Raw genomic sequence first — 25000 nt, forward strand, 5'->3', positions numbered from 1 at the left:
CACACAGACGCAAGTTAACACTTCACTGTGTGCATGTGTGTGGTTGTGTGTTCGTGTGTGTGCGCAGGCGGTGATAAGCCTGGCGAATGCATTTGTGCCTCTAGATAAATAATGTATTGGAGAACATGCATCTCGGGCTATTTATTAATGCATGCACGTCTCTGAGCTTGCACAAGATTCACTGGAGAGATTTAAAAAAGAGAGAGCGAGAGATCTTTTTTTCACCCACTGTGATCTGCCACGCTTAGAGTGGGTCCTGCGTGTGAAGAATGGAGGGAGGTTGGGAGGGGGTCTCCAAACAGCTGAAGCCCTGCTGAAGCCCTGCTAAGGTTTATCTATTACGATTTCCATTTGTGTGTGTGTGTGTGTGTGTGTGTGTGTGTGTGTGTGTGTGTGTGTGTGTGTGTGTGTGTGTGTGTGTGTGAAAAGGAACAGACGTGATTGTTATTCAGGTCTAAACTCTCAAAAGCTTTTCACGTATTAGAATTTCTAACGGGTGGATTTCTCTTCAGTGCGAGCGGTGTTCCACGCCGGCGAGACACAGCGGTGAGGTTGTAATGGCCACGGCGTTGCTCCAACCCAAGGTCTTCCTTATCAGCGCTGGCCATGTTAAGTAGGCGAGATTAAGTTAACATTCAGCACCTCAAGGGAGTGTCATATATCTTGCTCTGATGGGGTCATGCCGGTGGATGTGTTATCTCTGCGCCTCTAAAAAGCCTCGCTTAAATCAAGATTGGATTGGAAAATGCAGCGGGACGTGGAATGAAAGACTAAAGAAATCCACCGTAGCTGCATTTGATGCGTTTTTTTATTAATAAATGGCTTGGTTGTGGTTGAATGATTTTTCAGTGGCATATTGCTGCACTGTTCAAGGGCAATTTTAATGTTGTTCAAACATTGTTTACGAGTCATAAGGGCGGGTAGTTTCCTGGGTAAAGAAAACCCTATTGAGAAACAGGCACACATTGATGATGTCAAGTCCACCAGGGAACTAAGCCCCCATTGTCAGTCCTTTTTTGACCAAGTTTTGAGTCTGCAGCATTTCATAAAGTTCACTACTGCCGCGTTGGCTCATTAATGTCTGGGCTTTTTCACGTCCTGTCCCGGGCTTGAAAACCTATAATACATTGCACCGCGCGCCGCCTGGCAAATGTAATATGCACACCCACCCCTGTGTTCCTCGCAGGGTCCAGCTGTGCAGCATAATCTGCCGCGTGTCTGCAAGACTTGACTGGTGACTCCCCTCCCCAGCCGCCCCCCCTCCTCCTGGCGAGCCACCACCCTCGACCACCTGCACAAGCAGCGTGATGTCAGAGGAGGGGTCTTGAGTTGCGAGCATTACACATCCAGAGACGTGGAAGTAACATTCAGCTCGGAGCAGTGGGCCTCAGTCACAGCATGTGTCACAGCACAGCACTATGACCCAACCAGGCCAGCACTCCCTCCCAATCCCATTCCCTCTCAACCAGGCCAGGGCTGAGGACTTTGAACCAGGCCAAAAGCTGAAACGCATGGATCAAACTGGCGGTACTCCAGAGGGGAAAGGCTCTCTCTTTTTTTTCTAACATTTTTTTCAAGACTTTATTGGGGTTTTTTCACGACAGGACAGTGGAGGATAGACAGGAAGAGAGTTGAGAGAGAAAGAGAGCCGGAGAAGGGACGGCAAAGGGCCCATGCCGGAATCGAACCTGGGTCGGCCATGTTGTAGACGAGTGCCCTACCGTTAGCGCCACAGTAGGGCCGGGGAAAGGCTCTCTTGTCTGCCTCGCCTGCCTCAGCCCCTCAGCACCTCAGCTCAGCCTCTGGCTGCCTCTCAGTCTCTCCAGCACTCCCAATCCCACTCCCCCCTCAACCAGGCCAGGGCTGAGGACTCTGAACCAGGCCAAAGCCTGAAACGTGTGGATCAAACTGGCGGTACTCCAGTGGGGAAAGGCTCTCTTGTCTCCCTCGCTTGCCTCAGCCTCAGCTCCTCAGCTCAGCCTCTGGCTGCCTCTCTACAGCTGTACTGACTGAGGCGCCTGCCGAGGCAGCTGGGGGTGGAATTCCTCCTGGACTTTCAGGAGGGGAAAATGAGACAGAAAATTCATAAGACCTGGCTCGTCTTGATGTCGTCTGCTAAGTGGGAGGGAGGAACTTGCGCTGTGGCAGGCTGCAACGCCGCTTGCTTGTTGTTGTTCGTCCGTAATAGATTTTTGTCATAACTGAAGACTGAAGAGAGAGGGGGTTTAGAAATGTTCCATCCTAGCCACTCCTTTTCATTAGAGCGTATTAATTTTATCGTCATGTCCTGGAGTGGACTACACAGGGCTTTGTAATAAAGACATTTTAATGAAAGGAGTGTCTTTTTGGTTTGGCGAGTTGTCTTTTTTTTTTTCCTCCCTGTGATCGGAATCTTCCCTTGAGACAAAAGAATGCTCGTCCAGGACAACCACAGTTCAATCAAAGTTTTTGTAAACGTAGCGCACGCCCAGACTTACAACGTCTGTCTCTTTTTTGTGTTTTTAAAAGTCTTGTTCAAGCATATTAGGATGTGATTTCTTTTGCTTTGGTCAAGTTAAATTGTACAGAGATAAGTCCAACAAACAATAGGGGTCCGTTTGAATTTTGAAAATATATCTTCACAGTAGACAAATGGAGCCTCTTCCTCGTCCTCCTCTGTGCGAATGTTATTTCGTCTTGAGTCTCAGCTGCATACTTTGAGAAATATCAAGCATTGTTAATGATGTGTGAAATAGTAGCCTCGGGTAGATTTTTTTTGTTGTTGATGACATTTGGTGGTTCAAATTTTACTCGACTGTTTCTGTTTTCTGTTCTGCTTCTTGAATCATTATGTCTGTGGGGGAGTGGATGTCTTGATTTTTGTATTTTTCTATACGTTAACAAGACGTCAAGGTGATGAGGTTAAACGAATAAAACATTATGCTTTCAAAGCATAAGCAGGGGGTTGTGTATATTTTTGGAAGCAGCTTTTTTTCTCCACTCCCCTGGTGTGCTCAGCATTGATTTTGATTTGTAAATATAAGCCTCCCACCGTTCTTTTGAATAGTGGCCTCTATTGATTACCGTCTATAGATCAGATGTTGGTTTCCTCCTCCATGCGCTAACATCCCGCTGACAGACAGTATTGCTCTGTTGCTACGAGCTCGAGCCCAGGGCATGTCTGGGATTGCCATCGAAATCACAAAGGCGTATCGTGTTGGTGGGGTGCACAGCGCTGCATGCATCTGCAGCTTTCTGCTTTTGAGAGAGCGAGAGAGAGAGCGGGAGAGCCAGTGCGAGAGCGAGAGAGAAAGAGGAGGGGTGAGACGGGAGGTGGGAGGTGGTGTGGCAGGGTTGACATTTTTTTAGACATTCCGTCTCCTGTGCTGAATGCCTTGCCATACATGCCTATAAACCACCGTCTGAAATTGAGACGTTGGACATCCCCCACCCCACTCCACTGTGGTGGTGCTGTGGTGTTTTTTTTAGTCTGTCATTAAAGTCTGTCTGCCTAATCTGCACAGAGGACCCAAGAGATGGTCTGAGATTTTAAACATGCATGATTTTTGTAATTTCCTTGATTTATTTCTCCCCCCCAAGAGAAAACGAATTATAATGCAGGACCTGAATGGAAAGGAAGTTTTCAGCATTTTTCACGATCCTTATTTTTATGTTTGGTGAAGCTGCCAGTCATCAACCTCAACCTCAAGCTAAACCAGCATTATTGACAACCAAAATAATTTAGGCCAATAAATACCTTTCTTATAGTCCATAGGACACACTTTTTTTAAATCAGAAATGACACGAGTTAAACCTGAGTATTTCCATACCATAATATTTTTTTGGATATGGATTTTTTTGGATTTTGGATGCTACAATGTTTTTTGCCTCGATTTTAATGTCAAAGTGATGGTGTCAAACTAAAAGGAATTCTAAGGCTGTTTATCGGGTGGCTGCCATGATTGTTTTCTGATTCACCGTTCCCGGGGAGCTGATGCACAGCACTCTGGGCAGTAGGCAGTGACGGTACCCACTCAGCTCGGTACAACCAGTCGAAAAAACATGGGCTGGTTTTTGAGCTGTGCCGTGTGCTGTACTTGGCTAATCGAAAAGCAAAAAAAGCCGTGGCCAAGTCAAGCCCTGTTGAGCTGTACCGGGTAGAAAATGGGCAGTGGAAAAGGGCCTCTATGTCTTTTAGTGTGTATGTCATGTCATGATGTGATGCTGTCAGGTTAATTGCCTTTTGACATCGCACCAACTTTCATGAGTGTCACCCTGCACTGTAGGGGGTGGCGAGCTTGAAATCATGCAGCCGCTCCTGATATCATATCACACCTCTAGCTCTCACACAGAGCCGACAAACCTGGTGGGTGGGTGTACGTGCGCGCACGTGCGTGCGCGCTTCCCTGTGTGTTTGTGAATGCACACGCAAAGGGGGGTGACGTGTGTCAGCTGTTCAGCACGGTACTTCCAGGAGTAGGATGAAGAGCAGAGTGACTTTGACTTTGTTATTCATCACTGCATGGCCTCTCGCTCTCTCTTTCGCGCGCTCTCTCTCTCTCTCTCGCTCTCTCTCTCTCGCTCTCTCTCTCTCTCTCTCTCTCGCTCTCTCTCTCTCTCTCTCTCTCTCTCTCGCTTGCTCTCACTCTCGCTGTCGCTCTCTTCAACTCAGCCACTTGCATTTCGGTGCTCTTAAAATTACACATGCCAGCCAGGCAGCCAGATATACCGGCCATCCCCATCCCCTTACCCCGTCCCTTACCGATCCCCTTCCCCTACCCCGTCCCTTACCGATCCACTTCCCCTACCCCGTCCACATCCCCTCCCCCCCCCCCCTCCCCTTCCCCTTCCCTTTCCCCTTCCCCTACCGATCCCCTTCCCCATCCCCTACCCCTACCCTTACCACTTCCCCTACCCCGTCCCTTACCGATCCACTTCCCATCCTCCCCCAGCCGGCCCGGGCGGCAGCTGCAATAACTAGCTCGCCTGCCACTCAGAGCCACCGACTGGCGCTGTGAAATTATTGTTGGTGGCAGCAGCAGGTGGTGGCAGACAGTGTGGTGGTGGCAGCAGCAGTGTGCGAGAGATGGCTTTCTATGTCCTACATGTATACTTCCTGGTGCTTTGTCGTCAGAGCACTGTTTAGTAGAAGGAGAGGGAGGGAGGGAGAGAAAGGGAGAAGGTGTGTGAGAGCAGGAGAGGGAAGAGGGAGCGAGAGAGGAGAGGAGTAGAGAAGCTGAGGAGAAAGAATAGAGACAGAGGTAGAAAAGGTGCAAGGGGGAAGAGAGAGAGGGAGAGGGGGGGGGGGTTAAAAGAGACGTGGAGAAGGAGAGAAAGAGAGGGGAAATGTGACGTGTGAGTATGATGAGCCTATTAAACCAGGGAGCCGTGACTGGTAGAGCTACATGGCTCTTCAGATTCTGAGCATTTATTGGCGTGTGTGTGTGTGGGATCCCTCTGCCTCCGTGTAGTAACCTTGAGCCCGGCATGCCAAAGTGTTTACACACAGGTCTATGCGGGGCTACAAAAGTTTTTACAGTGCGTGCTAAACACCCTCAACATGGTGTGTGTGTGTGTGTGTGTGTGTGTGTGTGTGTGTGTGTGTGTGTGTGTGTGTGTGTGTGTGTGTGTGTGTGTGTGTGTGTGTGTGTGTGTGTGTGTGTGCGTATGTGCGTGTGCGTGTGAATATTGCCGTAATTTAGCTTTGCCTATATTATGTTTGTTGTCTTTCTGTCTCTCTCTCTCTGTGGTGTGTGTGAATATTGCCATCATTTCAGATTTGCCCATATTAAGTTTGCAGTCTTTCTATCCCTCTTTCTCTCCTTGTCATCCATCCACAGGAGAGGACTTCTCCTTGCTGCCTGTGTCGACTTCACACCGCTCTCTGGGGATAACACTGGTGCATGCGAGGCGAGGCAGTTGCTACGAGAGGCTGCTGCGACACTGCAAACAAAGGGTAAGCATTTACAGATATCTGGAGCGCGCTCAGCAAGGCACGGCCATCAGTCTTAGGCCGGCGGGGGCCAAGCACATATCATATTACAGTTTAGACTACATCCCAGGGCCGGCCTAACCTTGGGGGGGGGAAAGGCAAGGCTGTTGTTGGGACTGGTTGGTTAGTTGTGACTGACTAGCTTTTGTTTGGGATTTGTGAACTCTACTCCATTTAAAAAATATATATTTTTAGAATGGGAATAAATTGATAAGACCACTGGTCACACGTGTTGAATGTCTCAGGTTAAGACCTGTATCGAACAATCACCATTCACACTGTTCATTATTTAAAATCAAAATGGGTAAAATTGGCCGACTCCGTGTAAGGCTTAACTCAAAGTGGAAAGGGAAAGTGTTTTTTTTTTTTTTTGTTCTGGTTGGTGTCAGCACATTTACTATTTTTTTGATGTGTACAACGCCCAACAGTCACTGGGATGAGACGTGACTGCGGAAGTCTTCATTGCACAAAGAGCACAGAAGACTCTCTTTGTTCCTCTTGAATACTGCTGAAGCCCGACACCATGGCTACAGACACAACATCTTACAGAGGATTCCATAGGCAAATTCCTTACATTTGTATTAGCTATAATTACACAGCAATTGTACTCAAAATGCATGTACTCCTGCACTCTCTTGCTTGCTTGCTTACACACACACACACACACACACACACACACACACACACACACACACACACACACACACACACACACACCACCTACACTACTAAGGTATGGTAAGGATACCTGTACACCTGTGTACCTTTGTATTTTTGTAAGCTGTCCGACACTTTCATTTCCCTCGGGATTAATAAAAGTATTCTACTCTTCTCTACCTCATGAACCACAGGGAAGTTTTGCTGCACTCAGGAAATTGACCTGGGGGTTGTATAGTTGTAGAAGGTCAAATGTAGTGCAGTACGGTGGAGATTCGTGTGTGGCGTAGTGTAGTGGCAGCTCGGGGGTTAATGCCCCTGCATAGAGGCGCAGCCTACTGAGCACTAATGCTACTGGTGCTAATGTTGCGGATGTGATTTGTTAACGGGCAAGAGCCCGCACACTGCTCCAGGGCATCATCAGCCCACCCCTCTCTCTTTCTTTCTCTCTCTGCTGCTTCGCTCTCGCTCTCTCTCGCTCTCGCTTTCTCTCTCTTTATCTCTCTCTCTCTCTCTCTCTTTCTCTCTCTCGCTCTCTCACTCTCCTTCTTTGTCTCTGGCCCTGCTTTTCTTTCTCCTCCTGGCACTTTCTACCTCTCTTCCCCCTGTTCTTTGTCTCTTTCTCTCTCTGCCTTTCGCTCTCTCTCGCTCTCTCTCTCTCTCTCTCTCTCTCTCTCTCTCTCTCTCTCTCTCTCTCTCTCTCTCTCTCTCTCTCTGCCCCCTCCCATCTGCCTTTCCTTCTCCCTCGCTAGCACTCTCTCTTTCTCTCTCTCTCTCTCTCTCTCTCTGTCTCTCTCTCTCTCTCTCTCTCTCTGTCTCTCTCCCCCTTTCCCGTCTTTCTTTTCACCTTACAGGAAGAAATTGTGGCTGAAGATGAATTATAAACTTACATGAATAATTGAAGGCAGTCGGCAGAATTCAATTATTTATTACGGGGAAGAAAAGCCATCTCTGTCTACGCTAGTGTGCCAGCCGAGTAGGAATGGGGGGGACTTGCTTTACGGTGGGGCATAACTTCACTTTACCGGGAAGATGTGTACATACACATATATATACACACACACACACACACACACACGCGCACACACACACACCACTAGACGTCATAACTTCACTTTATCGGGAAGACGCGCGCACACACACACACACACACACACACACACACACACACACACACACACACACACACACACACACACACACACACACACACACACACACACACACACACACCACTAGACGTCATAACTTCACTTTACCGGGAAGACGTACACACACACACACACACAGCACTAGACATCATGCCTTCACTTTACTGAGAAGACACACATACACCACTCCCCATGCACATCCGCTATTTAGTAGTATTTGTAGTCGCAGCAGCATATTCAACTTTCAGTACACTACTCGGAACTTCCACGCAGCTCCCCTCCAGTCTCTAAAACAAATATAACTAATAGCCGAGGCATAAAAGATGCACATCTAATGCATCATATCCGTCTTGGCAGCATCTGGCGTGCTCAAGTGTGCTTTAAAAAGCTCAGCTCTGGGTCTTGAAGCGCACTGACTACACTGAGCGGCGGCGGCGGCGGCACACCGACTACAAACATACTGATTGTTCATACATGCGGGGCCAGGTCTATCACTGCTTTTCAATGCTGGAGTACGGTAAATGATCATGCTGCTTTGTTAATGCACATACAGTCGCGCACACACACACACACGCACACAGACACACACAGAGACTAATTTACATTCTCGGATACACTCCTCCTTTCATGCACACAGATGCATATTACACACACACACACACACACACACACGCACACACACACACACACACATTCCCACTCACACATTCTAACACATGGACAAACGCACACACACATATGTACATAGACACACACATACACCCATCTCTGCTTCCCAGTAGCCTGGAGCTCCTGAGGCCAAAGTGTCTCACATTACTGATGTAGCGTGCCTGCCTGCCTGTCTGTACCCTCGCCATGGCGGTGTGGTGTGTGTTGTGCTGTGCAGCCCTGCGGTGGGTAGTGTACTGCACTGTACTTTACTGTAGTGGAGTGTACGTAGTCTTAACACAGAAGAGATCATAACGAGCTGCTTTATGCTACAAGCCAAACCGCCAGCCAGCGTTGTCTTAAGAGATGTTAAAATGTAAATGACTGCAGACAGCTGGGGGTGGATAGGGATGAGGCCGTGCCGGTGAATACTAATAGTGGAGGAGGGGGAGGAGGCTGGAGGATGGAGGAAGCTGGAGGAGAGGAGGATGGAGGAGGCTGAGAAGAGGTGGCTGGAGGAGAGAAGGATGGAGGAGGCTGAGAAGAGAAGGATGAGAAGAGAAGGATGAGAAAGAAGAGGAGGAGGAGGATGAGGAGGAGGATTGAGTGAGAGGAGGTGGAGGATGAGATGCGGAGGATGAGGAGGAAAGGATTGAGGAGGAGGAGGAGGAGGAGGAGGAGGCTGAAAGTTGAGGATGGAGGAGGCTTAAGAGGAGGAGAAGGAAGAGGCTGAGGGTGGACAAGGTTTAGAATGGAGAATGGAGGTGATAGTCTGCCTTTGCCTGGTCCTCTGAGGGCAGCAGGTGCTCTAACAGCTGCATTAGCTACTCTTGATTAATACCAATGGCTGCTTTTATTATTTCCTTAAGAACCTGTGTGCTCAGAGCCTCAGACTCAGAGAAGCATGGTTGGTGATAATGGCTGTGGATTCTAATTTATCCTCCCCTCTCTCGCCCTCCCTTGCTCTGTCCGACCGTGCGTCCTTATCATTTTTCAGCATCCTTCTCTTTCTCACCCACCTCTACCTCTCTCCTTTCTTTGTTGGTTTTTTTTGCGGTCTCTGTTTATCATCCTGGGTTCGGGTCGATTTTTTTTGTATATGCCCATAGTATTATACTACACTCCAAAAGTCTTTTGTTCTTTTTTTGAGCTTTATGTTGTGAGGGCGGTGACACTGTTTGACCTCTGTGGTTGTGATCACACCCACAAGAATGTTCTAGAAATACCTCCTCTTGGGTTTATGTAACACTCCACGCTCCTGGTGCTGGGGCTCCTTGTTGCCGTGGAGAATGGCCCTTGAGACGACCTAATCTGCAGCACCCACCGGTCCTCGTGAAGATTCAGTTCCTTATCATACGTGATCGTCACAATGACTTGGCATTTGTGTCTGCAATTTGGTGGGGTTCATATTCAGCCTTGCACTGCATTTATTAGACGACTGTGTAAATCAATGCCTTGCATGTCCTGACTGAGATGGGTTGGTTGGCTGCAGCTGAGGCGTCATCTGTTCTCACACTTGCAGTGCGAACTTACAAAGTACACTCCTCCTACATCGTGCCCTCCTCAGCCCACTCGAGAGGAAGTTCAAAAGGATTTAAAGGAAGTAGCGCATCAATCGGTTGTATTTACTGGCCGCTGATTTTTGTGCTTTTGTGTCAGATCGGCTCTTCATCTTCATTTTGCTTGCTGCTTGCTCATCTGATGTTGTGCTCAGTCACCGTTTTCTAACTGAAGCCTCAGTCATTATTGCTGAGCTGCCCACTCGGAAGATGGCATTTTGTCAGATTTGCCGTCTGCCGTTTTTTTTTTTTGCGATCTGCTCTTGCTGATGTGTATCTATCTGGGTTAAGTTGATGGAAAGAGCTTGAAAGCCAGAGTTTTGAAGCTTGTCGTTGTCGTTAGTCTGTTGAAGCAAGATGCACTCTTCTAATGTGCAGGCCAAACTTGGACCTCAGGGCTCAGCAAACAAACCCAACAAATATCATGATGCACTTTGGACTTTTGGACATGGTAGAATAATAAACCTAGTGTCAAGTGTCAAGTGTTGTTCCCAAACAATAGTAGACTTGGATCTCTTATTTCAAAAGTCCTCTTTGTAGTAGATCTTATCCTCTTCAAATATCTTGTGATTTCTTTTAGCCATGCCAACAATAACAATTGTTAGTTTTGTGTCACATTATTTTCTTATCGTTAGACTAACAATAACAATGTTATTATTACTATTACCTTGACCCGCAGAAGCAGTATCAAAGATTTTCAATACGGTAACCTAGAGAAGTCATTCTCAGCAATGCAAAAAAGTAGGATGCTTTCCAGTGTCCTCAACGGGCGTGACTTTAAACATTCCCCCATATGAACTCTCTTCATTCTGAACCCCTCGCTATCTTATCAATATATCAACTGTCTCGGCTAGTAGGGTCATGAGGGCTACTTGTTGGCAAAAGTGGACTTGGTTAGCCTGTTAGCTCGCTGTGCATAGCTGTACATATAAGGTGCCTGTCAGACATTAGCGTTGTCATTGGCGTTGACTCGTTGCTAAGAGACAACAATCCGGCCCTCTTGATAAACGACCAATCCGATTCACTTTATGCACTCGGGTAAAGTCGTGTAAAGTCATGCTCCACTCGGGAAAATTCTGAACGACAACAGTTTGAACGGCCGTTTCCCTACGTCTTTAAAGGGGCTGCTTTGTTAGACTTGCTCTGGGTGCCTCTTTGCCTCAGAACAGGGGTTCTAGGGGACCGCTTGAAATGTTCGGGGCCCACTTCTGACCTATTAATCAATAAAACTTGAATAAATAGTCAACAGCAATACGCATATTATTTTAGACTTTTTGAAAATTATGTCAAGGCCCGTTTGGAGGACTAAATTCAGATTCCACAGTTTGAGAATCTCTGCCTTCGAGTGCCGGGTTGCTCTGTAGCCCGACTGTCACTGTGAGGCGTGGAGGAGTGTGAGCGAATTCAAGAGGCAGCTCCGTGAGCTGTCGAGACATGGCCGACACGCCAGAGGGACCGGCTGACTCTCTATAAGGCACTCAGGGGCTCGGAGACTAGAGCTGCTTCCCCTTACAGTACGTGTCCTCAGCTCACTTTCTTAGTCTATACTTCCTCACTGGCAGCCCATCACTCTTAATACTCTCACACACACACAAACACGCGTGCACAGACATACACATGCACACACATACGCACGCGCACACACACACACATACACACATACGCACGCGCACACACACACACATACACACACAAACAGAAGCATGTGCACACACGCGCGCGCACACACACACACACACATACACACATGAACACAAGCATGTGCACACACGCGCACACATACACACACGAACACAAGCATTCACACACACACACACACAACACAAACACGCGTGCACAGACATACACATGCACACACATACGCACGCGCACACACACACGCATACACACACAAACAGAAGCATGTGCACACACGCGCGCACACACACACATACACACATGAACACAAGCATGTGCACACACACGCACACATACACACACACACACAAACAAAAACACAAACACAAACACAAACACACACACACACACACACACACACAGTACAGGGTGATGGAGTGCATTGCCGTTGTCCACTGAGGCCAGTGGGGAGAGCAGGGCTTGGCCTGCTTGGCTGGCTGGGTCGCATGGACAGACTTTTGCACGCTAGAAAAACCATCACAAAGCGGACAGGAAATGACTGAATTGCATGCATGTTTCAAGTTCTACATGTCACATCTAATCCACTGGGGGGTTTTATGGATTAAATGTACCTTCTACTTACAAAGGCACTGGGTAGTACTGCTGTAATGCCCCCATGAAACAAAGTGCCGATTAAATGCGGAGAAGTTCAGATGGGATTGGATTAAATGTTGATGTGACAGCGGAGTGGAGGATGGTTGGAGCTGCTGGGAGGGCCCCACTTTGTTTTTTCCTTAGAAACAGCGAAGGGAGCCGTTTAAAAGGTTGGCAGATCAGATTAAACCGTATTGAGCCTTTTTGAAAGGGCGATGGCCTCTCAGTCAATGGAGTGCGCAGCATCGCCAGATTCACATGTAGATTGTGCAGCCCGAGGTGAAGGGCATGACTGTTGATTAACTACTGTATACTGTGTTGTTGTTGTTTCTGTCAAAGTAGTAGATATGCTTTTATATCTTTACTGTAACATATCAAGCCCGATTTGCTTTTGTTTTTTAAGAATTAATATTCACTCATTGAATTGGATCTCATCTCTTTCCTATTGGGGATTGTTTTCCAGCTATTGCATGCCAGCAAGCACTTTGTATTTGGATTCATTTCATGAAAAGTAGGCAGTCATCCTAAGCCTTCCACCGATTGTATTCTTCCTTCACATACAAGGATGAAAAGACTGTTTATTGTTCACATCTAGGGATGCAAAAGATTAATCGATTAATCAACTTTAATCGATCACTGCATTAATCGATCAAAAAACATTAATCGCAATTAATCAACAATTCAACTGACAAGATACCTAGGTGAAATGGGCATGTGAAGAGTGTGTGTGAAGAGGGGTGTGAATAGGGGGAATATTTTAATCACCTTTGGATTAAAGAGTTGAAATAGAATTACATTAAATGTGGTATTTTATCTCAATTTTTTTAAAAACATTTTAGATTTAGTAGGATTTTTTTCGAGAAACATTGAGATTTCGGGGGGAAAACGCCGCTTATCAATTAATCGTAAGTCGATCGATAAGGCTATCAACTAATGATTAATGAATTAATCGATAATTTGCATCCCTATTCACATCAAATGAAGTATAGTTTATTGGTAACATCCAGAGTCAGTTTGTGAGTCATTTTGTGAAGCATGTTTCACATTCATGTTTCATACATTTTAACATTCCTTTATACATTTACAGAAAAGTCTACCCTTATTCCATTATCGCAGAGCTTCTATGTTACTGTCTTTTGTCGTATGATGCCTGTGTGATGAGAATTTGCTGTGTAACCTTAATCCTATTTCTGCAGCAACCGTGTTTTTCTTTTTGGACAAAATTCCATTACCATGTGTCATCACAGTTGGTCTTCCCTTACCATAGTTGGACCCTTCTAAATGGATCTCATCTCACAGACATCAGTTCTGAATAAACAACAACAACAACAGCAGCAACAACAAAACACAATCAAAACAATAGACAGCTAGGTTGAGGGGGGCTTTAGGTTCGGAATGTTTTCCTGACAAAAATCTGATTTGCCTGTTGCTATTGCCCAGCAGCATGGGCAAAAGTGACACGTTACCACGCCAACAAAATGACACACAACAACCTCCAGTCTTGACAAATTGTTTCTGAGGTGATATTTAACAGGCTTTTCACAAATATATTATTTGTCTGACAGACAGTGCCGTGACAGTTGGCACAAGGTTTGTTTTTTTAATCTTACGGCAAATATAGGAGGGCAGGAATGAAAATGGCCATCTGAGCAGGTCAAATTGGTCATCAGCACTCTGGAGTCCTCCAAAATCACCAATCTTGCTGATAGGTGTGTGTTGTTTGCTGTCCTTGCACACGCAATGTGTGTGTGTGTGTGTGTGTGTGTGTGTGTGTGTGTGTGTGTGTGTGTGTGTGTGTGTGTGTGTGTGTTCGTGTGTGTGTGTGTGTGTTCGTGTGTGTTCGTGTGTGTTCGTGTGTGAATGTGCCCATGTGTGTGTGTGTTCGTGTGTGAATGTGCCCGTGTGTGTGTGTGTGTGTTGTTTGCTGTGTGTGCGTGGCTGTGTGTTTGCATATTGTGCACACATTGTCTAGCCACTTGGCTGGCACAAGTCTCTCGTCCCTTGTTTGTTCTGATTGATCGATTCTGTCCTCTCTGCCCTAGTTTGTTCTGCAGGTAGGCACACCACTGTGTGTGTGTGTGCGTGTGTGTGTGTGTGTGTGTGTGTGTGTGTGTGTGTGTGTGTGTGTGTGTGTGTGTGTGTGTGTGTGTGTGTGTGTGTGTGTGTACCTGTGTGTGTGTGTGTGTGTGTGTGTGTGTGTGTGTGTGTGTGTGTGTGTGTGTACCCCTGTGTGTGTGTGTGTGTGTACCCCTGTGTGTGTGTGTGTGTGTGTGTACCCCTGTGTGTGTGTGTGTGTGTGTGTGTGTACCCGTGTGTGTGTGTGTGTGTGTGTGTGTGTGTGTGTACCCCTGTGCTGTGTGTGTGTGTACCCCTGTGCTGTGTGTGTGTGTGTGTACCCCTGTGCTGTGTGTGTGTGTGTGTGTGCCTGTGCGTTCGTGTGTGTGTGTGTGTGCCTGTGCGTTCGTGTGTGTGTGTGTGTGTGTACCCCTGTGTGTGTGTGTGTGTGTGTACCCCTGTGTGTGTGTGTGTGTCTGCCTGTGCGTTTGTGTGTGCGCGTGTGCTATCTGGAGAGAGATAGAGAAAGCAAGAGAAATGCCTTCAGGCTTCAGTTGACCTCTTCTTTCCACACACTGCTCGCAGAAGACGGAGGATGCGTCATTTTGGCAGACTCAGTGGGGAGGGAGCCATTTTTTGCCAGGCACCACAGCTCATTTGCAACTAGGCCATGATATTAATTGATTGGGTGGCTGAGTAGACCTGGCTCACTTTACAATCAGTTTTCGCAGTCTCAGAAACACTGGAAGCAAGAAGGGAATGTTGTCCAGGAACCTTCTCTTGCCTGTTCTACCACCTGTAGAGGAATCCGTTTTCTTTTAGGTTGCGCTGCAATAGTTTGTGAAGTACAGTTCTGTCTGGTCTGTCATTTAAATGAGGTTTGTTACAGATATTGAAGCTTTTATTTTGATTCAGGCTGCTGGCTGAATTGTTACTTGTATTTGATATTTGTGGTGTTTGCATGCTAGTCAGTTCTGGTGTTAAGTTCGACACACTGAATGGACAGATACTATTTACCAGCATTGCTTAATATGATCTATTTCAGTTAACACACTGTGAACTGCACTTTTAGTATGGCTGTGGTTTTGCCAATTAAATTAGGCAATTCAACCAGTAAATTAGATTAAGAGTGAAAGGTTCAATGTGTCAAGGATTGCATCACAAGACATTGGTTTACAAAGGTATAGAGGAGATAACAGACTAACTACAACCCTCTTGCAAAAGACACAATCATGTGCATGTCCCTCTGATCCTTTGGAAACATATGGGAAACGGTGTAGTCCATTTTTGTGCATGTGCTCACACAGTAGCATTACTGCAAATTTTCCAGTTGAATTTTACTCCCATCATCTTCTTTTAAAAAGCTAATTATTTAGATGGCTAAAGGGAATAGCTCAGGCATGCCGGCACCGCAAGTCTAAATGATCTACTGTAGCCAAACAGAAATAAAGAGCTCGGAGCATTGGCATAAGTCACTCAGGGCTAACTAACATCTGTGCCATCGCTCACCTGCAAACATAATATTAGACTAGCTGCATGTAACTCTAGCCCGCTGCATTCTTTCCTCTGAGCGGACTTCCCTCTGGACTCTCTATGGTGAGAGTAAGTAGGCGCTCATATCATCGCGAGCCACACTGGCACTCACTCACTGAGGACTGCAGTTAGTTGGTCAGGCCAACAAGCTGGCAGCAGTTCCGTTCCCATGGTTCCCAAAATACAGCCCAAATGTCACGAGTAGAGATAGTGACGGTGGCAACATAGTCTTGCTCGCATAACGGGTGATTTATCGCCAACAGTTTCATTTTGAATGTACGCCAGTGAACTCCTATGTTTGAACTTACAGTATATCTGTTGTTCGTGTTAAGTTCCGTGTTGACCCACTTTGTGAAGTTTCAGGCTAGCATAAATACTGACATTGGCTATGTTTACATGAGACATTTAATTCAGAATTAACTCACTTTAATTCTGAATAAAGCTTAATTCTGCTTTGAAAACGTCATGTACATACTTCACAATTCGGAATTAATAGCAAGATCAAAGTGAACTAGACGGAACGAATTAATTCTGAATTATTTATTCTGAATTAAGAACGTCATGTAAACGTTGCCAGTTAGAAGTGAAATATTATGCAATGAACATGGATATGGGTTTTTTCATATTTCTTTTGGGCATGTTTTGAGTTTGAACACTGGTTGTTCAAGTGCACTTGAGACGCGGTCATGATTTCTGCACAGGGTTTTCTCTGTAGATTTAAGTGTGTGACGTTGGTGTTGGTGTGAATGGGAGACCTGGCATGAATTACTGTAATGCTGCCTGAGGTGGTGCTGCCAACATGTAATTTGCCGCTCATTTTGTGGTGGTGTTTTGCGAGCGTGACACAAATGGCATGGTTAGACTCGAGTCGCAGGTGAATAGACTTAATTTTTATCTTGTGAAACCGCACTCTTATGAAGACCACCAACGAGCACGCGACGCTTTCAGCTTTACAGCTTTCATCACGGCAAACACTACACTACACTGCACTGCACTGCCCGCCCCTCTTATAGCCTCAAGGGCACAGTAAAATAAAAGAAATTGAACCCTACCTCAATCTATTGCCCTCTCTCTCTCTCTCTCTCTCTCTCTCTCTCTCTCTCTCTCTCTCTCTCTCTCTCTCTCTCTTTCTTTCTTTCTTTCTTTCTTTCTTTCTTTCTTTCTTTCTTTCTTTCTTTCTTTCTTTCTTTCTTTCTTTCTTTCTTTCTCTCTTTCTCTCTTTCTTTCTTTCTTTCTTTCTTTCTCTCTTTCTTTCTCTCTTTCTTTCTTTCTTTCTTTCTTTCTCTCTTTCTTTCTTTCTTTCTTTCTTTCTTTCTTTCTTTCTTTCTTTCTGCCCGTATGCCTCCATGCATTAGGTGCTCCTCATGTGTGTTTGGGCTATATGTGCTGAGCTGTGCTGCCCTGCCTCGCTTCACTCAAGCTCCGGCTTGGTGGTGGAAGTGGCCTGTGACTCTAATGGCTAATGGATCTTTGCTTTGGTCATTTATTTCCTTCCTCTCCACGTCACGCACGTTTACACAGGGCTTGGAGAAGGTTGCACTGATGTGAATGGGACATGACCACATCGGAAGATTTTGTTGTTTATTTCTTCAATGCCACTGCTGGTGATTCTATGGGCCCAACGTAAAGTCCCATTTAATTCGGACCGCTTAAAACAAAGTACATTCAATCATTTTACATATAAATGATTGACATTCAATTTTTGTATGCAGACACAGTAATGTCATAACACAAGATGAACAATGCCTGAAATGGGTTGCAATAATCCGAAGCTGAATAAATTATTGATGTAAGCTTATATACGAAAAACAAACTTTGCATGTCACGCACATTACAAAATATATACAGCTACTGCTCATCACTCAAGTAAGCTTTTTTTGGAGGGTTAGTAAATAGACATGTTTATCCATGAATATGTATGACAGGTTGATATAGCCATCACCCATTGCGAGCTGGGTAATTCTTTTACGGAGGCCAGCCCGGCCGACCACGAATTGTTCCGCGTGGAGGAACCGAAATGAATGGGGCCTCCAGCGCTGGGGTGGAGTAATTTGCTCTCGCGGTGGCAATGAAGGATGACTGTTTACTTCATGAATTAACTCCCCTCTCGCTAGCCGCGGTGCTGGGTCATTGATTGCCGGAGCCCGAGCCATCCTCTTCTTCTTCTTCACTGCTGCTGCAGCATCAGCTCTAGTGCCTCTCTTCCTCTCTTCCTGTCTTTCTCTCATCCGCTCCTCTTCTCGTCCTGTCTTGCTCTCTTCCTGTATTCCACTCCTCGCGCCTCACATTCTTCTCATCTCTTACTATTCCTGTCTGCCTCTCATCTCTCTCCTTTCTTTCCTCCCTTTTTCTCCTCATGTCTTCCTCTCGTCCTCTCTTCCTCTCCTCTCCTCCTGCTTGTGTGGTAGAGATGTCTGTGCAGAGTGTCAGCACTGGACAGGTTATTGCTGATATGAGAGCCATCCGTAAGAAATACTGTCACCATTTCATAAAGAGCTGAACTCAGCATGATCCCCTATGGGGTAGAGAGTGAGAAGATTTTCTGCTGATCAAGGACTTCGTCTTTCCACATGTTTCCAGGGCGAGAGTACCTCTCCCTCTCTCCCTCTCTCCTTTTTCTCTCCCTCCCTCTCTTCCTCTCCCTCTCACTCTGGTGTGCCCAATTATGTGATTGCACCCCCTGCAATTCCAAACCCCGTTTAGCACACCAGATCATCAATACAATCCTGTAATCAAGTGCTTGTCCAAGATTAGTCTTGTCCAGACTTAATTTGCCGTTTCACTAGGGGGGGATTTCAGACTTTTGATAGGCCACTAGAATTTAGAGGTTGGTCTTGGTAGGTTTTGGTTGTTTTTTTCCTCCTCTCATTATATCCTCAGTTACTTTTTTGGTCTATTTGTTACAATGACTTTGCCTTGGACAAAAACTTGTTACCGATGGATTTGAAACAACATTCCTCTCTGTGTACTCCCAAAGAGAATTGGTGCCATTGTTCGGACTGAAGTGAGCAGTTCAGGCTGAATTTCCTCTTGCTGTCCCCTCTTTTCTGCACAGATACTGGGAGTGTTTACACCAACACAGACACATTGTTCTGGAAGAACTCTGGGCAGAGGTGGATGGCTGAATGGTGAATCACATTTGGTTGCTTCTGTTGCTCATTGCTGTTGGTGTAACTTATGTCTCAAGATTATCATCCATCAAGGTTATTTTAAATTGTTCAGTTGTCGAAAGTGTTAGTTCTTTTTGGAGCTTGAAAAAAATGTTTCCTCTCCTCTCTGTTGAGAGTGTTGATGTGGAAATCCGAAGGCATTTATCTATTCAGAGCGGACACGCTCCAAAAAGAAGACCTGTGTCCTACAACTGAACTCTTTTGACTTCCATTAAAGTAGCTCTTCAGTGCGGTTTTCTCTGAACAGAGTCAGCAACACTTGCACTTGAATGACGAACTTTCGTTTCCCATCTGTGCCCCTCTTACTCTTCTATTGACGAAGTCTGGGCTTGTTACGTGTTTACTCAGCCATCTCAGTAAGCCCATAATGATGACTGCGAATGCTTCTCCTATATGGCGGTATTTGGACGTGACAACAGGAATATGGGAGTGGTGGTGGGTGCATCTTCCGTACAGGAGGTAGAAAGTACACTATCTAACTTTTAATGAAATACTGTATCTTGCATTTGTTTCTTTCAGACACTGAACATAGGATGTTCCAAGTTGCCAACCCAACATTAAGCCCTCGTTGACAGCCTGGCTGTGTGTTTTTTTTTTTTTTTTCTTCTCTCCCCCAGCATGTGTTGTTTTTGAAACGTGCCTAGATTAGATTTGTATCAGTCACCTGAACCATCTGGTCGCTCCAGCCAGCGCTGACATCGTTTGTAGGACACTGGGAATGCCAGGTGCCAGTGGCACTATTTGGGTAGCAACAACGTGACCGTCCCCTGAAGGTGAGAGTCGATATCACAGGTGGCTGTGTTACCTACCAGGCACTCCGGGGAAATGACTCTCACCTTTCAGGTTTCCACTTGTGTACTACATCCTACGGTGCTTCACCCTCATTAATTCTTTACGAAAGGATTGGGCTCTCAGATCTGAAGGTTTAACTAAATCACATGACATTGAAGCACTTGTTTGCTACAGAGTCGGAACAATGGACAGCTTACAAATTTACATATGTAGCGGAGTGTTTTATAATAGAGTCGCATGTGGAAACACAAGCTGAAGCTAGCCTTAAGTAATGCTTGGGCTTTTGAGGTCAAGGACAATGGAAGGAGATGAATATACGCCCCCTCAGAACAAAACATTAGTTGTATGAATTTCCACAGGCGTAAACAAATAGTCATTTGCGAAAATCCGCTACAGTGTCTTGTCAGGATTGGCTACACTTTGGCCATGTAGTCGCGTACGGCTTGTACCTTTTTATGAAGGTATTTGTTGCCATGGTAACACCTTTTAATAAATACAAGACGTGTACAGATTACCTTCCCCCCACACACACACACAACAAAACACAAGCACTGTCACACATGCATACAACACTGCACACATACCACATAGCAACACACAACATAGCAACACAGCTGTGCAGCCAGACATGGAGGTGTGTTATGTCTACGCAGGTAACACAATTGTGTCTGGGAGGGGGGTTGAGCCGGCAGTGTATTGCAAACATATAAGCATCAATTAAGTAGCGGCAGCATCAAGTACGGCCCATAGGAGATCAATGACCACAGCGGGCCTTCACTTAATTGGTCCTTCTCGTAATAAATCTTCAAAATGGCCAATCTTATATTCCCACCACCCCATCCCAGACAGCCCCTCCCCCCACCTCCTTTAAAACCCAGTGGACTATTTTCCCTTTTCCCTCTATTTTCCCAGTCGCCCACCCCCCACCACACCACCCCACCCCATTCACACGGGTGTCAGCTTGATGTATCTTGCTTGGGCTTTCTGTGTCTTGCTCAGGAGGAGGGCAGAGAGAGAGAGGGAGAGGGAGAGAAAAAAAAAATCTGTCTCCTTTCGCTTGTAGCCCCCTTTTCATTTCATTTTCTTTGTTTTCTCTTTCGCTCTGCCCTTGAGCAACAAGAATGTCTCTGTTTATGACACATGCTGGATAATGTTAGGTTACTTTGTAATGAGTAGTATTCCTCTGTGGCCCCCCGAGTGAAATGGGGCATATTTCTCTTTAACGGTGCAATACTTTTGCAATTTCTCCTCCACCGGCTTTTTTGTGGAGCTGTTTTTATTTTTTAATGTGTATTTTTCTTCTCCTTCCTCCTTCCTTTCTCCGCTCAGTCTAATCTACCCATGTGTTCCGTCTTGGACAAAACCAATGCGACCTGTCACCTAGTGTCTGCACTCTGCAGCCCATCTATAGACTTAGTATGGCAGAAAAATATTTGGAGATCCAACCAAAAGCAATGTGTTGTGTGACTGCACCCATCTCTATGGGCTTCAAGAGTTCAAAAACAAATTCAAGATATTTATATCTTCAGTTGGGAGACAGAGAGAGGTCGAGAGAGACCGATACACAATTAGAGAGGGAGGAAAAACAGAGCGACAAAACTGAGTCTATTGTGTGTGAGCTGTTGGAGTACGGGACAAGGGGGTGGACAGACTCTAATAAGGTTTTATACACATCCTATTATAGTCCCACCCAGCACAGCCAGCACTGGTCAGCAGTAGACATCTTTACGGCTGTAGCAGCACGCAATCCAGTTAGCACCAATCATATTACTCCTAATCAGATCAGCTGGAAAGAAAAGCTATTGCTCATCATATCTCTTTTTGACCCTTCCCCCCACACTTACCCTGCCTGCGCTCCCTTTCAAGGCGAAAGATGTTAAGCAAGCATGTGCATAAATTGTTGTCATCAGTTATGAACTCGAGAGTGTGGAGGAATATGGATTCTCCCTGTCACACGTTTTTTATGCTACCAGTAACTCAGGCTGTCTTGGTGTTGATGGTGTGTGAATTTGTGTTTCCTTTTCAGAGATTTCCGAGCTAATCCCAGTCAGTGCCACACAACTGGATGGTGATAATATTTGCACAACATGCAAACGTAACGTATAAGATAGAGGTGCACCGAAAATTCGGCCGCCGAAAGTATTCGGCCGAAAATGCAAAAAAAGACACTTTCGGTTTTCGGCCGAAAGCCAATTGAGCGGCCGAATCGGAGGCCGAATAGAAAATGAATTGAAAATGGGCATTAATTAAACTAATTCAGTAAATCAGTTCTACTCTAACATTTGAAGACATCAAATACACATTTATTTTCTTTCCAAAACATGTCAAAACATTTGGATGTGCATTTCTGCCAAATACAGTAGCCTATTCGAAATTCGATGGCCACTATTGGAATGTTATTCGAAAATCCGAAAAAAAGACGTGCGTTTGCTAACTGAGGGATTTCCACTGTCATCCCTTGAAACGTGTAGCCTAAATTCCGCCGACGTATCATAAAGAGTTCAATACTTATTTACAGTGGCCTTCCATCTACAGCACCAGGGGGGAGCAATAGCTAGAAAATGCTGTCGAGTGTACACCTCTGAACGTCCAGCAGCACGTTCACTGGAAGAGGAGTCTGTGCGTCTGTGACAAGAAATATTTATCATTCCCTTCCCCTCCTTCCATTCTCGTGGCACGGCAAAGTAAACCCCACTGAACAGCTGTTCGCTAGTTGGGCTGCATTAGAACTAGTTAGCAATTGACATTGTTGACAGACAGTATCCCGATTCGCACGGCTACAGGGGGTGGCTTTTACCAAGTTTGTTTTACAAATCTGAAGCAACGCCATATGAAACGAACCCCAAATAGTTGCAGATTATAGTAAGCCAGATACAATCGCCTCAGCTAAGAGTGCTCAGCTAGTTTACTTCGCTTGTTAGCTTATCATTATTAGCGAGATATTGAAATAACCTGCCATTGTTGACACTGACTGACAGCTACAAGTAGCTTACCTTGCAGAAGTTTACGCTGGCCAAATCAGACGCAAATTGATGTGACATTATTCCCGAACAGTTACAGATGACAGTCCATGTTTACAAAACCATCACCAATTGCAGATTTACAGTGTCAGCGATTTATTTATGAATGCCCAATGCCCATTCCCGAAATGCACGAGATGCGTGGCTTCTCCCTGGCTGTGTGTGTGTCGTGTCGGCGGGGGGCGGGACGCTTTCAGACACACTCGCCTTACGAGTTGGAAATTAAAGATGAGCATGGTATCTAGACCTACCAGAGAAGTTAGAATACAGGGGAGCTACTGGGTTAATTTAATGTAACCCTGCAGTACTTTTCATTTGTCACTTAACACTGCCAGGGAGGCCAACACAGATTTTTTTTTTACTGGCTGGATTTTTTTTATTCGACAGGACTATTCTAAATTCGAAAGGAAAACGAATATTCGAACATTTGAATATTCGTGCACATCCCTAATGTAGGCCTAAACCATATATTTCAGCAATATTCAAAAATAGTGAAAAACCTAACTTTTGATCACTTTTGACTGAACTGTAATAGCCTATTCGGTTTCGGTATTCGGCCAAGTGATTCATTATTTTTCGGTTTCGGTTTCGGCCACAAATTTTCATTTCGGTGCACCTCTAATAAGATAGAAAATCGTTGGAGATCCGCTGTAGTTAGAAGATGTAGTAAAATTACCCATTCAAAAATAAATCACTCAAGTAATGATTTTCAATATGGTAAAGACTTTGTCTTGCTGCTGCTAGGTCGCACCTTATTTCCATAAATGACATATTGGTGTTTTGTCGCCCCGTGGGTGTTTGTTGTGTTGCTTGTTGATTGTCAGGTGTAAACCACAAGACGCGAGGACCTCCAACTGATGGCACGCACGCACGCACGCACGCACGCACGCACGCACACACACACACACGTCTTCCTCCTCTACCTCTCCCTCGTTCCCTGCATGTGTGCCAGTGTTCTGGTTGCAACTCTCTGAACAGTGTGCCTCTGCGTCCTCTTGAATAGAGGTGACATTTACCTCACATTTTTTTCCACTCTTCTTCTTCCCCCCCGCTCTCCCTTTCTCTCTCTCTCTCTCTCTCTCTCTCTCTCTCTCTCTCTCTCTCTCTCTCTCTCTCTCTCTCTCTCTCTCTCTCAGTCTCTCACCCGTGCTCTCTCTCTCCCACTGCCCCTCTTAGGGGGGGAGTTCTGTGGTGGAGGGACTGGACTCGCTCTATAAATAGCCAGCGGTTCTCACCGTGTTTTGCAGGCTAATTAAGAGGGAGGGGGAGTGGGGGGGACAGAGCACAGCACAGCGGAGGTGCTCCGAAGCATCTGGGCGGGCGCTTGGCAAAAGCGGCTGCCCTTGTTCCTCCTCACGAGTGGACACATACCGCCACCAATTATGTGCTCTGCTGTGGCATGACTGAGGAGAGCAGTTGGAGGGGGGAGGGGTGGAGTGTGGGGTCTTCAGAGCCCTGAATTGACCCTTAATGGAACTTCAACTTTCCGTATTTCCTCAAATAATGGCCGGGGCTACTATTAACAAAAAAAACTTAGTTTGGACCAGGCTCAAATGGGGTCAGGCTGCAATTTGAGGTTTTTGATGCAAAAAAAAAAGAAACGCACAGCCATGTTGGCTATAGATGGATGCCGGCTGTGACACAGGCTACAGGTTAATTGAGGAAATGCGGTAAGTCATCCCCTCTGTCTTTGTCTCTGTCTCTGTCTCTCTCTGTGTGTCTGGGCCGTCTGGCTTAGTTGTAGGCAGGCACGAGTACAGGAGGTGACCATCATGTGGCTGTGGACGCAACAATACAATTAGCAGCGCTCCGGCCAAAAGTCAGCCAGCCGTTTAAATATCCGGTGGTGCTGTGCCGTTCCGTGCCGTGCAGTCACAGACACATGCGGCAGTGATTTTCTACCAAGCCGCTGCGGGTTAGTTCTGGAATAATAAGCTGCAGTTTGAAGGGCTCGGTTCTGGCTGTATGGAGTTCTGTCAGTACCCAATCGTAAACGCGGACAGATGGAGGTAGACAGCCGCATGTGTGCGTGCGTGACAGAAAATGTGTTTGTCCGTAATTTCACTGCATTGATTTCCAACAACTTGGTTTGCGCAGCTTTCGAACTCAATGAATGTCATTTCGTTTCGAGTGCACTATAAACTACTCAAAATGTCCGTCTGCAACATTTTCT

General features: G+C 46.0%; 1 protein-coding gene across 1 annotated transcript in view; it reads left to right on the top strand.

Annotated features, from left to right (window-relative positions):
* ndst1b (N-deacetylase/N-sulfotransferase (heparan glucosaminyl) 1b) overlaps window positions 1–25000 on the top strand; it is a 101116-nt gene that overhangs the window by 13756 nt on the left and 62360 nt on the right. The window contains exon 2 of the mRNA XM_063203833.1: window positions 5820–5935. The gene's annotated coding sequence lies outside the window, so the exon portion shown is untranslated. The remainder of the gene's footprint in view (window positions 1–5819; window positions 5936–25000) is intronic.

The sequence above is a fragment of the Engraulis encrasicolus genome, chromosome 7, assembly GCF_034702125.1.
Source record: "Engraulis encrasicolus isolate BLACKSEA-1 chromosome 7, IST_EnEncr_1.0, whole genome shotgun sequence".
NCBI lineage: Eukaryota > Metazoa > Chordata > Actinopteri > Clupeiformes > Engraulidae > Engraulis > Engraulis encrasicolus.